The following is a 14,351-nucleotide window of genomic DNA, read 5'->3' as shown; positions in this document are numbered from 1 at the left end:
GGAGTGTACTGACAGTGGGTGTGTAGTAACAAGCTAACCCCCCAAAAAAAAAACAAAACATCCTTTGTGGTTGTTGCGGAGTCTAGATCATTTGCTTGGGGTCCATTGGTTATAATACTTAGATGGACAACCTAGATCTAACCATGTTGGTTGTCTCAATGGATGGCTAGGATCCAATAACGATAGACAAGGATTTTGTTGTTAAGATTTTTAGGTGAGATGGGCGGTCCAGATTCAATAATTCCATATGGCTTTAATTCACACCACTGCTTCCACATTCATTCACAAGGCGGATTGCCGGGTGTGCCAAGCACCGCAAATCAACGCTGTGAGTCCCAGTATGATTTGTGTTATATCTACACAGGCTATACATTTTTCAAGATCATTTTAGGATATGGGCCAAAAAATGAGGCTGATCCAGAGCTCCGGTGGACCACACCACTAAAATCAGTTAGGATTGAACTCCTGCCCTTGAAAACTTCTTGGGGCCACGTGAGTTTTGGATCAAGCTGATTTTTGGGTTTTCCTTCATCTAGGTCTGTACATGTGTGACCTTATGAACAGGTTGGATGGCCAATAAAAATAATGGTAGGCCCTACGAAGGTTTCAATGGTGGGCTTCGTTGTCCCCATTGCTTTCGTTCTGTAATATGGTCCACTTGAGCTTTGAATCTGCCTCAACCAGCTTCCATTCACAACCATGTGTACCACAACTACTTTACAGCAAGATTTGAAGCAAGTAGATATCATGGTTTAAAGTCTTTAGTCATGGTACGTAGAATAGAGACACCACTGTGATAGCATCCACTTGGAACATGCATGTTAGCTATGTCGTGAGATTGAGCTTTGATCAGACAATCCTGACCATGTAGATGCCTTGCCTTAAAAGAATCAGGCCCATCATCTAATGGACGCGGATTTCCTGCCAAAGCGCGTTGGGTAGGAAGTTCCTGCGCAAGGATGCTGGGTGGGGCCCACTGAGATGTTTGTGAGAAATCCACCCGGTTCATCTGCTTTGAGAGATCATTTTAGGATATGCTTAAAAAGGATGATGTGTATCCAAAACTTAAGTGGGTAACACGAGAGGAAACAGTGGGAATTCATTGTGAATCGTTGAAACATTCTTGAGGCGATAAATTTTTTATTTAAGGAAATTGTTTTTGCTATTTTCACTTCATCCCAGTGGTAATGACCTTATAAACGGTTTGGATTGCATATAAACATTAAGGTGGAGCCCAGAAAAGTTTCAACGGTAGGAAAAATTTCCTCCAATTTTCCTTCTCGTGTGACCCACTTGAGTTTTAGATCCACCTGTTTTTTGTCGAATTTCTTAAAATAAACACTCAAAACGGATGAACGTGGTGGATTTCTCACAAACATCTCTGTGGGCCCCACCCAGCATCGTTGGTAACTTTCTGCGAAAGGCTTTCCCAGGAAATCCGTGCACACCTGCTTAAAAGTCGGAGATCGGCCATCAATTCTATCGTTATTTCATTTTCATGGACGCTGGTTAGCGACGACTGGTTGAGTAGCAAGACTAGCTACTAAAGTGACGTTCCCAAGTTCTATGGGTCTCACCATGATGTATGTTTTGTATCCACACCGTCAATCCATTTGTAGAGACCATTTTAGTGCATAATCCAAAGAATGAGTCAGATCCAAAGCTCGAGTGGACCCCACTAAAGAAAACAGTGGAGAGAGTGATGCCCACCATTAAAAAACTTCTAAGGGCCACAAAAGTTTTTAATCAAGATGATGTTTGTTTTTTCCCTTCTTTAATGTCAGTTTTAAGTTACAAACAGGTTAGATCTCAAATAAACATCACCGTGGACCTTAGGAAGGTTTCAACCGTGGGTGTCACTCTATCTACCATTTTCTTTGGTGGTACACTATAGCCTTGGATCTGCCTCATTCTTTGGGTCATGCCCTAAAATGATATCTCCAAATGGATGGACGGTGTGGATACCGCATCTATTTTCACGTGAATAACAAGTTAGACCAGACTTGTCCTTGCGAGGCAAGGCATCCGCAGGATGGTGACTATTCTGTTTACCTAACTTGTAACAGAAGGCATCTGCAAATCGTTATCATATTGCAAATCTTAATTAGGGTTGAATCGTATCGAGTCACAAATCGTTAATCATAAGTTTTTTTTTAAATAAAATTTTAAAAAATATATAAATAAATCAGAAAAAATAAAAGACTTAAGCACTATCATAACATAGTATTACTTGAAAAAGTCAGATGATGCTCATCTTTTCTCTCTCTCTTTTTTTTTTTAAATTTATTTATTTAAATCTTTTGTCTTTCAAGAAATTATCCTAGTAAAAAAAAAAAAAATACAATGATCCTTTAATAATTTATGTTCTTATCACCTTTCTTGAATGTAGAATTGGACTAGAAAATCAGATTTTGATTCCGTAGACCAACGGAAAAAGATATTTTGATTTCTAACTATTATTCCACAATACATATGCGTCAAGATGATCATAACCATCCATACAAACATTCTAGATAGGTCATAAATCAATTTAGTTTTTCGTTCAGTTAAGAAGTAAGAAATGATACAAAAAACACTACCATTTAACATTGAAGAAAAAATATATAATTTAATCTCCATTTGAAGGCACAAATCAGATGGTAATGAGTCTAATTTGAGCAATGACCTATCTAGGATGGTGGTTATAATATTCTACACAAGACATGGTTACAAACACATGTTATAAACAATAATCAAGCTTGATATGTGATCCAGCATGCCCGCACAACCCAAATACATAATAAGTTTAAGCTTAGTCCTCTTTGTTGATGGAGAGCTAAGCTTCCACTCAGCAGCTGAGGTTAGGCATATATGGATTAAAATTTCTAGCCCATGTTCTCATCATTACACGAGTTGAATGTGGAATCATTTGATCAATCTAAACTATATATGCATTACATTCTTACATGCATGCTCAACTTAATGCACCAAGATAACGTCTGGCCAGCTGTTTGGTACATTTCACCTGTTGTGCTTGGTGTAGTCTTTTTGTGTAGTGGCTCATTGCTTAATACATTTCATTAATTATGCTTGGTGCAATCTTTTTCTCGCCAAAAGGAGGTAATGATTTGAAGAGCCAATGAGATTCCAGGGATTTATGATAGAAGTTGTGATTTTGCTGCCAATTCGACACAAGCCTCTTTATCTAGCCTTAGGATTACCAATGTGAATACAAAACACACGGTACAACAAGAAAAAAGAGGAGCCCATAACGTGGCAGATGGATGCTAGATATTAAAACTTTTAATGGTCCCTACCTTGATAACTTTGGCACTATTACAACTAATTTTTTAACTCACATGAGGATAAAATAGTGACTTGAATGGTTAATAGAAAAGTGAGGCCCCATAATGTGATAGATGATATCAAGTGCATTTTCCTAGATCTTACCTAAATAGCATTCACACTAGCGTGACCGACTAAAGCAGACTTGGGGTCAATAGTGAAAAGGACATCTTAGCGACTTGAAGACTCATTAGTGGAGGGGAATATAATGGGGTTTATGAGGTGGTGGATGGATCGGTATGTTAATAATTTTTCATTCTTCCATGACCATAAGGTCGAAGTAGTGACTTGAAAAGTAAAGAAAAGACTGGGGGCCCATAAAGTGGCTAATGAATGTCAGTACCTTTCCATGGTCCCTACTTAAATATATTTTATACTAACATGGCTAACTTTTCGTCACAAAGGGATGAAGTAATGACTTGAAAAGTCAATAGAAAAGTGGAGCCCACACCGTGACAAATGGATGTTAGGTACCTTTCAGTAGTCTCTACATAAATAGAATTCAGACTACGGCAACCGACTTAAAAGTAGTGACTTGAAAAGTAAGAATGTAGGGAACATAATAATGACTTAAAGCTTAATTGTGGAGATGAATATAGTGGGTTTTATTAGGTGGTAGATGGATCACCACCTTAATATCATTCCATGTTACCATGACCCTCTCTTTCCTCAAAAGAGGGCAAAGTAGCAAGTTGAAGGGATGGGGATTAAGTATGATCCCGACCAGAACCTAGTTAGGGATGTAGATTAAGTTCGATCCTTACCAGAACCTAGTTAGAGACGGACGGACCTAATAGGGTCTTTGTGGGACCTGTTGTGATGTATATGTTTTATCTGCGCCGTCCATCTATTTTGATAGATCATTTTAGGGCATGAACCTAAAAGGTAAGCAGATCCAAGTTCAAGTGGGCCACAACACATGGAGTGGGGATTAAATTCTTACCACTGAAAACTTCCTAGGACTCATGGTGATGCTTATTTGCCATCCAAATTATTAATATGGTCAATGAAGGAAAAGATAAACATCAGCTTGATCCACAACTTTTTATGGCCCCGAAGAATTTTCAACGATAGGCTTTTAATCCCCACTGCTTCCTATGGTGTGTTTCACTTGAGCCTTCAATTTGTCTCTTTTTTGGTTTCATATTCTAAAATGATCTGTCAAAACAGATGGATGGTGTGGATAAAACATACGCATCACGGTATGCCCCATAGAGCCCCTAAGATGGCCACTCGTCTCTAGCTAGGTCATTGTATTTGAAGTGTCAATAGAAATTTGGGTCTCATAGAGTGAGTAATGAATGTTACGTACCTTTCCATGGTCCCTCCCTATTTAGTTTTCGCACTATCATAATCAACTTTTTCCTCACAAGAGGATAAATTAGCGACTTTAAGAGTTAATAATTAAGGATGAGATGGTGGAGTTAATGAGATGATGGAAGTATCGTTATCTGAATAATTTTCCATACCATGGAATTAATAGGCGACTTCCAATAGTGTTTGAGTTCATCCAATCCAATCATCTTCTATGGAGGTCTTATCTCTTTAAAGAATTGAATAAATATTTTCCTTTTAGTCATGTAAAGGGATTCATGTCCCAAGGGTCCCGACTAGACAACTATGACTAATGACTTAATCCAATCTGCCTGCCCAAAGGCAAGGATCTAGTGTTTATGTCATCCGAGTAGATGGATTACATCCATTTGCTCAAACATCCTTTGTGGAGTGTACTGACAGTGGATGTGTACCAACAAGCTAACCCCCCCACCCCCCCCAAAAAAAAAAAAAAATACATCCTTTGTGGTTGCTGCAGAGTCTAAATCATTTGCTTGGGGTCCATTGGTTATAATACTTAGATGGACAACCTAGATCTAACCATGTTGGTTGTCTCAATGGATGGCTAGGATCCAATAACGATAGACAAGGATTTTGTTGTTAAGATTTTTAGGAGAGATGGGTGGTCCAGATTCAATAATTCCATATGGCTTTAATTCACACCACTGCTTCCACATTCATTCACAAGGCGGATTGCCGGGTGTGCCAAGCACGGCAAATCAACGCTGTGTTACGTCACCAAGTTCTACGAGTCCCAGTATGATTTGTGTTATATCTACACGGGCTATACATTTTTCAAGATCATTTTAGGGTATGGGCCAAAAAATGAGGCTGATCCAGAGCTCCAGTGGACCACACCACTAAAATCAGTTAGGATTGAACTCCTGCCCTTGAAAACTTCTTGGGGCCACGTGAGTTTTGGATCAAGCTGATTTTTGGGTTATCCTTCATCTAGGTCTGTACATGTGTGACCTTAAGAACAGGTTGGATGGCCAATAAAAATAATGGTAGGCCCTACGAAGGTTTCAATGGTGGGCTTCATTGTCCCCATTGCTTTCTTTCTGTAATATGGTCCACTTGGGATTCATTGTCCCCATCATGGGCTTCATTCTATCGTTATTTCATTTTCATGGACGCTGGTTAGCGACGACTGGTTGAGTAGCAAGACTCGCTACTAAAGTGACATTACCAAGTTCTATGGGTCTCACCATGATGTATGTTTTGTATCCACACTGTCAATCCATTTGTAGAGACCATGTTAGTGCATAATCCAAAGAATGAGTCAGATCCAAAGCTCGAGTGGACCCCACTAAAGAAAACAGTGGAGAGAATGATGCCCACCATTAAAAAACTTCAAAGGGCCACAAAAGTTTTTAATCAAGATGATGTTTGTTTTTCCCCTTCTTTAATGTCAGTTTTAAGTTACAAACAGGTTAGATCTCAAATAGACATTACCGGGGACCTTAGGAAGGTTTCAACGGTCGGTGTCACTCTCTCCACCATTTTCTTTGGTGGGTACACTATAGTTTTGGATCTGCCTCATTCTTTGGGTCATGCCCTAAAATGATATCTCCAAATGGATGTACGGTGTGGATACAACACATACATCATAGTGGGACCCACAAAACTTGGTGACGTGAACTCCATCGAGAGTTTCGCTGCTCTACCTGTCAGTGTCCAATCCGCATCCATTTTCACGTGAATAACAAGTTAGACCAGGCTTGTCCTTGCGAGGCAAGGCATCTGCAGGATGGTGACTATTCTGTTTACCTAACTTGTAATGGAAGGCATTTGCAAATCGTTATCATATTGCAAATCTTAATTAGGGTTGAATCGTAACGAGTCACAAATCGTAAATCATAAGTTTTTTAAAAATAAAAATTTTAAAAATATATAAATAAATCAGAAAAAATAAAAGACTTTAACACTATCATAACATAGCATTACTTAAAAAAGTTAGATGATGCTTATCTTTCCTCTTCTTTATTATTATTATTATTATTTATTTATTTATTTAAATCTTTTGTCTTTTAAGAAATTATCCTAGTAAAAAAAATAATACAAGGATCCTTTAATAATTTATTTTCTTAACACCTTTCTTGAATATAGAATTGGATTAGAAAATCAGATTTTGATTCCGTAGACCAATGGAAATAGATATTTTAATTTCTAACCATCATTCCACAATACATATACATCAGGATGATCATAACCATCCATACAAACATTCTAGATAAGTTGTAAATCAATTTAGTTTTTCGTTCAGTTAAGAAGTAAGAAATGATACAAAAAACACTGCTATTTAACATTGAAGAAAAAATATATAATTTAATCTCTTATAAAGAACAAAATAACATAATTTACCTTTCCTAAATGATATATATATTAAAAGGTTTTTTTTTTTCCCTAAACAATTCTGAACGGCCTCACCATTTTAAAAACATAAAATGAAACCGAAAAGTTGAAAATAGACGAAAACAAGTATAATTTGAATCCTAATTCAAGATTTGAATTATAAATCATAGGGATTCAAATCATAAAATCATAAGATTCATATAAAAAAGGGATTCAAAGGTGGGATTCAAATAATTTTATTCAAGATTAAACTTAAATCCTAAATCATAGGATTTTGACAACACGGCTTATAATAATTTTCCTAGAGAATAGCATGTCATCATTACAAGTTAGGGAAGTGCAAATGGCTTCCCTTTTCTTCATCAAATAAATGCGTTTTGCATTTTCTAAAATTTGTGCATTGTGATTTGTGGGGTCCACTTAAATTTTATTTTATTTTTGATGATCCAAACCGTTGATGACGTGGGACCCATAATGGATGCGCCATTGCCCAGAAGCCTCCCAAGTTGAATGTATACATAATGCCACCAGAAGCTAAGAGGTTTCTGGTGCGTCGCTCATTTATAATAGGAGGCTAATAGCAAAGAATAGGGATCACCAAACAGTGGGTCCACATTGGAACGTCCACATTTTCTGATGATCAGAATGCTACATAATTCATCGTTTGTTGTGGGGACAGGTGGCAACAGATTTCGGGCCAAAGTTGTACTGTGACACTAAAAAAGGTGGAGATGATCCTCTCACACCAGGCATCTCAAATAAAAGTGCTCCTGATAGAATTAAAACGAAACAACAAGCTTATTTTCAACCAATGCAATTGATAGTTAATCAACCATACATGAAACTTCAATACTTTCTACAGTCTAGGAAATGCACTTGTTCCGGACCATCCAAATACCTGGCCGCATTTTGTATGGACCATAACCAAAACCCAATTTGATTAACTAATGGTAATAGTGGGATTGATGGACTTGTTGTGGACAATGTCAGTAATCCAATTGGAAGCAACATCCAAGGGATTAGCATATCAATTTAACAATCCAAAGTCACAAGATTCCTTTATGTGGTCCTTTTGAAGGCACAAATCAGATGTTAGGATTGTTGGATGAGTCTAATTTGAGCAATGACCTATTTATGATGGTGTTTATAATATTCTTTACAAGACATGGTTACAAGCATATGTTATATACAATAATCAAGCTTGATATGTGATCCAGCATGCCCACACAACCCAAATACGTAATAAGTTTAAGCCTAGTCCTCTTTGTTCATGAGGAGCTAAGCTTCCGCTTAGCAGCTGAGGTTAGGCGTGGATTAAAAATTCTATCCCATGTTTTGTTTAATATATTTCACTGATTGCACTTCGTGCAATCTTTTTCTTCCCAAAAGGAGGTAATAATTTGAAGAGCCAACAGGGATTTATGATAAATGCTGTGGAAGTTTGATTTGGCTGCCAACTCGACACAAACCTCCTTATCTAGCCTTAGGACGGGTAATGTGAACACAAAACACATGGTACAACAAGAAAAAAGAGGAGCCCATAACGTGATAGATGGATGTTAAATACTTTTTAATGGTCCTTGCCTTAATAACTTTTGCACTATCATGACCAATTTTTTCTCATAAGTGGGCAAAATAGTGACTCGGAAAGTCAATAGAAAAGCTAGGCCACATAATATGATGGATGGATGTCAAGTAATTTTCCTTAGGTCTTACCTAAATAACATTTACACTACCATGACCGAGTTAAAGCAGACTTGAAGACTCAATAGTAGTGGGGGAAGATAATGGGGTTTATGAGGTGGTGGATGGATGAATATGTTAATAATTTAAAATTCTTCCATAACCATCAGGCCAAAATAGTGACTTGAAAAGTCCGTATAAAAGTGGGGCCCATAAAGTGGCTAATGAATGTAAGTACCTTTCCATGGCTAAAGAAAGTAGATGTCATGTTCTAAAGCATTCAGGTCATGGGGGAATAGATACACCACTATAATAGCATCCACTTGGAACATGCACGATTAGTAATCTTGGTGAGATTGAGCAGCTGATCAGGCAATCCTTACAGTGCAAATGCATTGCGTTGAAGAATCGGGCGCGGATTAGGTACCACCGCCTTCTGTTCTGAGCTCAGGACAGGCGGAGGCCCCGTGGGCCACTGAGGGGCCACTGTGATGTATTACTTTTATCCAAACTGTCCATTCATTTTTCCATATCATTCTAAAATACTAGACCAAAAATAAGATAGATCAAAGCCTCAAGTGGACCACACCACAACAAGTAGCAGTACTGAGGATGCCTACCATTGAAACCTTCATAAGGTCCACTGTGTCATTTATTTTCCATCCAACCTGTTGATATGGTCATATACACCTAGATGAAGTGAAAAAATAATATCATCCTTGATCTATAACTTCTGCGGTCCCTGAGAAATTTTCAATGGTAGGAATTTAATCCCCATTGTGTGGTCCATTTAATCCTTTAATCTGCCTTATTTTTTGGTCCATTATTCTAAAATAATATAGAAAAATAGATTAACAGTGTGGATAGAAGTCATACATCACAGTGGCCCATGGGGCCTCTGCCTGTCCCGAGCTCGGAACAGGCGGGGGTAGTACCTAATCCATGCCCTAAAGAATTAGGCTCATCATCTAATAATAAGATGGGCGCACCTGCCTAAAAGTGTGGAGACCAGCAATCTCTTAAAGTTATATAAGGCCATAATGTTATATATATATATATAACATCCATTCTGTCCATTAGGTTATGTGCTGGATTTGGATCCCCCGAAGGAAAACCCAACCAGATCCATAACTTAAGTAGACCATATCATAGGAAACAAGGGGAATTGGATACCAGCTATAGGTTTGAGTGTCGAGATACTTTGATGTGTATCTTTCATCAAAGGTGTTAGTCAATTGTACATCACCCAGACCAATTACCTCCTTAGAGTCTTCTCTCATTAAATGAGCGGGTGAAAACCAGAGTTCAAAACAACCTAATCCAAAACCTAGGCACAACACATGGTTTGAATTCAAAGAAGTTTCGGAAGCATTTTTACATTGTTTACATTGATGAGGCTTCCAGGAGTTCACCATCCAGTTTTGTACATACAATTTTGCTGATAAGTCCAAGTGAGAGAAAATCATTCGAGCAGAAAGAGAAGGTGCTGCCAAGAAGGCCAAAAGGTAGGAACAGTTGCGCGAGAATATAGAAGGCTGGAAGGATTTGAAAGACCGACTATGGCAATACTTAGCTGCCATAACTGTTGAATTGATAAGGAGAAACGTCTTATTTTTGAGCTAATAATCTAAAATAATATGAGAAAATGGATGGACGACGTGGATAAAATCAATACATAATGGTGGTCCCTTGATAGTTGCATGGAGCTTTCACCTGTCCCAAGCTCGGAACAGCTGAGGGTAATACTTAATCCAGCCCCAAAGTTATAGCATCCACTCCTATCCACCAGCTTATTTCTTGGATTCGGGGCCTCAGGACCAAAAACCAACCAAATGTACAATTCAAAGTGGGTCACATTACTGGGAACAATGGGGATGGGATGCAAACCATTGGTTTGCTTGTAGGAACACTTTGATGCGTATCTTTCAAAGTTGTGAGTTGATCAATTGCCCACTCATCTTATAATCCATTGCCACACGTAAGAAGGTAACCGTGACACTTTGTCATCCTATTTTGTAGCTTGTACTGTTCGCTAAATATAATTTTAGAACTCAGTAAGTAATGGAGAAATGAGGGCAGTCAATAGTCAAAAAAGAAAAAGAAAGAAAAAAAAAAAAAAGGAAGAATAAGTGCATAGGACTCTTTCGCATAAATAAATAAATGGTGCCATATGCTTGACCTGCTATGGTCATGGCTTGCTTGACCCGGTGAGATTGTTGTGTTAGGGATTCCAAGAGTAGTTGGAAATTAAAGCATGTTGGCCCCACGTCTAATGGTGATTGTCAAAGTCATGCATGTATATGTGCCGTGTTGTGTCTGGAAGTGTTCCATTTAAAGAAAAATGGACTGATGGTATTTATAAGATAGAGATGGGTAGTTGGATACTCGATGCCACCTCCCTTGAATAATCACAGCCAATGATACCCGTTCATGTAGTTAGTTGATTATCAGTGTTTGGAAATAGGGCAAAGTTCATCCCATCCATCTAAAAGGCGTAAGCCCAACTTCCACATTGCATCATGGATAAAAGGTGAAGTGGACCCACTTCTGCACGGTACATGCCTCCGCACATGATAATAACATGGAATTTACAGACTGTAGGCTCACTGCATAGATGCCTTGGCTGGAAAAACAAAAAAATGCCTAGTAGGAAAAAGTGGGCAGAGAAATGGCTATAGTTGAGACCTCCCTAGGTCTATTGTGTTTATTTGTCATCCATACATACTGATTCTGTTCATAAAGTCACTCTTATTAGGAGGAATTGAAAACACAAAAGTATTAGCCTGATCTAAAACTTCTATAGCCCCACAAATGTTCAACGGTTGATGTTCAATCCTCAATGTTTCTGTCATGCAGCCTATTTAAATCTATCAAATAAATTTTTACAAAATAGTACCTTATTAACATGGCATTTTCATCCTGATACCTTTATAAATTAAATTTCCGTTAAGGCACTTCATAAATGAAGTTATTGTCAAGGGTACTTCTGTTAGTTTTCTTCCACTTTCCTTATATTTTTTGTAAAATGAATAAAATATCCACCAATTAATAAAGTTGCTGAAAAAATTAAATAGATATCTAAAAATAAAATTATTAATTAATGTTTTTATAAAAAAAAATCACAAAAAAGAATAAAATAAATCAACAAATTTCTCTGGACGCCGATTGCATAGTTAGGATGAGGATTTCCGGTTTCGGTGTGGCCCTGACCGTGGGGCCCATCTTGATGTATGTAATTTATATCTAGGCCATCCATCCATGTTCCAGTTTCTTCTAGGCCATGAACCCTAAAATTAAGAGAATCCAAATCTCAGGTGGACAATACCATAAGAAACTATGCAAATTGAATGGCCACCATTACAAACTCTCTAATGCCCACCATAATGCTTATCACTGATGTTTATTTGTCATACAACTTGTTGATAAGGACACATAACTAAATGAAGGGAAATCTGCTTCCCATCTCTCTTTCCCTTCTGTAATGTATTGTATTGTTAGATTTCTTCATGGGGAAATCGAATACCGGATAATCCTTCTTACTGAAGATATGATGGAATTATCTTCCTGTCATGGTGCTGTATTCGGGACCCAACCCTGTTAAATACTAGCAGAGAGCAAAAGAGTTTGAAACCAATTAGAACTCCACGCAAGCAAATCTTAGTTAGCTGAAATAGCTGTGTGCGTATCACAGTTATAACATTCCACCCCTTACACATATTTTATGGAAGTTTCACAATGTAGTGGGGCCCACTAGTTTACCTGATCACATTTTCCAACCTTCAGGACAATCCAGACCGTTAATCAATAAGGCCCACTTTATAGAAATCTTACATATATTGTATATCGACATCTTCCAACAGTTTTTCCTGATCATTTTATAGCATGAGCTAAAAAATGAAGCAGATCCAAATCTAGGTGGACCATACTGGAGGAACAATAGTTGTTGAACATCCACTGCTAAAAACATTTTGTGGGCTACAAAAGTTTTGAATGAAGCTGATATTTGTTTTTCCCTTCATCCGGTCATTGTGTCCTTATCAATAGGTTTGATGGCAAATAAACTCAGGGTGGGTATTACAGTGGGCCATTGGAAATTTTTAATGGTGGGAATTCAATCAGCACTATAGTCCATTTGAGATTTGGACGTGCTTATTTATTATTATTATTATTTTTTGTGTTAATGCTCTCAAAAGAAGCAGAAATATGGATGGATGGCCTGGATATACAATACATCCATCAACGTGGGCTCCACAGTGAGGACCACACCGCGTTGGGTGAGACCAGGGCGCACCTAATCCAGAAAGGTTTTAACCTATCACAAAGTATGGCTGTCAGTTTGCCGGGTTCTGGCCTGAAAAAACAGAACTTTGAATAGCAGTCGGCCGGAAAGAGTTCAAAATCCGGGCAGAGACTAATCCCTGATCTGGCCCGTTGACAGCTCTGCTACAAAGACACCCACTTATGGTGTTTTATGGGCTCCATATATGATTTATCCACGCCATCCACTCAATTTTCCATATCATCTTAGGGCATTACTATAAGAATAAGGAATATCCAAATGTCAAGTGGGCTCTAGAAAGTTTTTAATCGTAGTTTTCAACATTACGCTAGGGCTCATAGAACATCGACCAGTAACCAATACCAACAATGCAATCCGCGACCGGTTGATATATATATATATATATATATATATATATATATATATATATATATATATATATATATATATATATATATATATATATATATAGAACATCGACCAGTAACCAACACCAACAATGCAATCCGCGACCGGTTGATATATATATGTGTGTGTGTGTGTGTGTGTGGGAAAAGGTACTATGCGCTCGTCCTCACGATAAGCTCCCATGAGGTTGAGCTGTGTGGGCCCCACCGTGATGCATGTCGATCATCAACACCGTGCATTGATGGGTCCCCTCTAAATTCTGGGATATCCCAAAATTCAGCCGTATACGGAACTCAGGTGGGCCATACCATCTAAAATCATGTGAAGACACCGTTAAAACATATAAAAGCACTTGGTAGGGCCCACCTGAGTTTTTAATGCTGCTGAAACTTGGTCTGAACCCTCATCCAAGTGAGAAACACATAATGGATGGGCTGGATTTGCAAAACACATCTCTGTGGGCCCAAAAAACTGATTATGAATGTTTTAATTGTGTACGGCCCCTTCTCACTTCTGTATGTGGCCCACAAAAGTCACGGATTGACTTGATTTTTGAGACCTAGGCCCAAGATAGACTGGTGCATCTGACTGATGGGGTAGATGTTCGAAAACGCATCACGGTGGGGTCCACACAGCTCGACCTCATGGGACGGACTCGTGAGGTCGAGCGCATAGTACCTTTTCCCTATATATATATAACACTTATTTACGCAACCTTATTAATTAGTGGGCATTTTAGTTATTTTAGGGAAAAAATGATATCATTTTAAAAAGGTCGAGGATGTAAATAACGTAATAATAAAGAGGTATTATCTCGTAAAATTCTGCCACGCAGAAGCGGAAAGGCTGCTGCACCACACGCGACCAACTTGGCTGGTGTGGGAATGCTAGGTGGGGCCATCATGATGTATGTGAGAAATCCACACCATTCATCTGTTTTAAGAACGTATTTTAATTCATGCTACAA

Source organism: Magnolia sinica, chromosome 9 (genome assembly GCF_029962835.1).
Source record: "Magnolia sinica isolate HGM2019 chromosome 9, MsV1, whole genome shotgun sequence".
NCBI lineage: Eukaryota > Viridiplantae > Streptophyta > Magnoliopsida > Magnoliales > Magnoliaceae > Magnolia > Magnolia sinica.
Note: the sequence above shows the minus strand (reverse complement) of the source record.